Genomic DNA, 2,740 nt, shown 5'->3' with positions numbered 1-2,740 from the left:
CACTGGCCATGTGAAAGGGTGTAACTATTTATACTACTTTAGAATTTCTTCTCTTCCTCTATTCATTTATTACACAGCTTCTATGTTTGGTAATAATTATCTAGCCTCACAACAACTTGTCCCCCAACTTTCCTACATGGAAAATATTAACTAAATCAACAAAAAAAAACTAGCAAAAGTGACTAATAAAAAACCCAGAGAAATTATTTTTTTAATCCTGCAAACCCCAAAATCCCAGAACTGCTTCTCAGCAGGTTTTAGTTTGTAATAACATGCCCAAAGGGCAGGAGCAATCCACAGTGTGGGTCTATGATACCACCAGCAAGGGACATAAAATGTTCTTCCAGTTGTACTTTTCACATAAATTACCAGTAAGGGAAGAGTAAGGCAAGAATTGGTCACCTCACTGAGGAGCAAAGTTTACTGTTTGATGGAGGTAAAGAAACATGAGAGCTGTTCTAGCTGTTTCCAGCAATCTCTCTATAAAGACATTGCAGTAGTTGCACTTACTTTCAGTTCACAGGTCAAAAGATTATGAGCAAACTGTCACACACTCCTTTGGTGTAAATTATAAAGTCTATTTGTAATCAACATCAGTGATTTTCGCTTTTAATCTGGAAGACAACCACTATATTTTTGGCTCTTATAAAGGTATTTTGTTCCAAGCTGTTCTGGTGTTTGCAAATCCCTATAAAGACCATTAGACCATTGTCCACTGAGAGGCAAAATGTTGGCATTCAAATCCCATTATACTACTGCCTCACATGTGAGGACAGACCAAGAGCTCTGGAGTGATAATGAGGAGGATGATGATGATAATGAGAGGACCAGCTCTAGTGACAATGGTGGAGGACAGAGCAGTGGTAGAGACACATTGGTCCTGCAGCTCCTGTCACAGACACCAGTGCCAAACCTCAAAGTTACCAGGACTGACACAGGGGAGCATCTCCCTTAGACCAATATTTTCCTTTGTATCTTACCATACATGAGGCATAATCAAGGATTAAGATGCAGCACAATGTAAAAAGCAGAGACTTCCATCCTAACAACTACTGGAAAATAACATACACTTAGAAAACAATCCCCTTTCTGCCCAGGCAGAAGGAATTTTGCTACTACCTAGGCTTCAGGCTGGGTCAAACTTTCATCTTTATCCACTAATTTGCTTGATATCCCTCCACTGCTGTACCACTTTCCTTAAATCTAGGGCCAGGCTCTGTCCTCCAGAATTCTCTAGAGCACCTTCCTTAGGTGAAAAAATAGTAAATCCTACCAAAAATTAATAGCTGTTTTAATGTAGAAACCAAAGTGCACTTCACTGTTCAGGAAACCAGCAGAACAGCCATTCCCCAGTCCTGTGGGCAGTATAACCTGTGCAAGCTCCATGTGAGGTTTTAATAAAGGAGGGTATATATTCAGATACCCAAAAATTTCAGAGTTTGACCTGCCAAAGGCATGAAGTAGTAGTGGCTTTTACTGTAGCAGAATCACTGAGTAAAACCACCCAGGGGAAAACTCCAGGCAAGTTCTCATCTGCTTGCCATTCTAAATTATGTCGACCCTTCAGTCGGACTTAGGTAATTCTCCCCGTGGAGACACACCGAAGTTGTACAACTTTTCAGCAAGTCATTCTGTGGAAAAGCCCAATAGAAATCTGCCTGTGTTTTGGCAGAATTTAAGGGCTAATATCCAAGGAAATAATCCAGAAAGCCAGCTTTACAAAGGATATTTAGCCTTGGGGACACCTAAAAAAATTGTAAGTGTTCCCAAAGTGTTCCATCCACACCTGTGCTGAAGCGCGAGGCAGTTTGGAAGGTTTCTCACACAGCTCCATCTAAGCTCCTCCAAGCTCCAGAGCCATGGCAGCAGTTCCTGCAGGCCAGTGAGCTCCCAGAAGAGACACTTGATTCCTGATTAATTGTGCAGCAAAGGAGGCTCTAATTTGCAAACATCCAAACCCCAGCCCACTGCTGGTACAATGAGATCAAGAAGGAAAGGCAAAGTGCCAATGCATCCTCTGCACCTGTTTGTTTGACAACTTTCTAAGCACCTCTCTCTCTCTTTAAGGTAACTGATATATCACATGAACCACTGGGCATAGGGGATACATCCATCATTGCACATATGCATAAATGAAAAGCAAATGACATGAAAAATGTTATTATGCAGGAGGACCTGGATTCATCTTTTGATTTATACTGAGTCAAGTCTGTTTAAGATAGAGGTTTTGTTTAAAACAAGTTTTGTTAGCCCTGAGATTGCATTAGAAAAAGAAAACCATGAGCTGACTTTTCAGTGAGTCTACATTTAGTCACCAGCTTCCTCATTTTGCAACTCTAGAAAGGGGTTATGTGTTTTTGTAATAATAAATGACTTATGTTGCACTCTTGGTCTATAGATCTCAAAACTAATAAAAAATATGTCTTACAATCAGTTAACTGTTGTTTGCACCTTGCTGTGCCCTTACTGCTGTGGGGCTTGAACCAAACCTTTAATGCTGCTATAGGCCAGGTGCCGCTAAAGCTTATTTTATATATACTGTGTATTTTATAAACACACAGACTTGTTTACTTCCATCATGCCTATTGCTGTTGACATTGACCCTAATTTAGCAACAGCGACTGGGAATCAGCTGGACTTAACCAAACAAGGTAGTTTCATTGTATTCAATGGGTTGCCCTCTGTAATGATTGTCAATCAATAAGGGTATTTAAAAAAAATCAGAGATTTTTCATGTTTA

The sequence above is a fragment of the Lonchura striata genome, chromosome 8 (assembly GCF_046129695.1).
Source record: "Lonchura striata isolate bLonStr1 chromosome 8, bLonStr1.mat, whole genome shotgun sequence".
Taxonomy (NCBI): Eukaryota; Metazoa; Chordata; class Aves; order Passeriformes; family Estrildidae; genus Lonchura; species Lonchura striata.
This window is presented reverse-complemented; position numbering follows the sequence as displayed.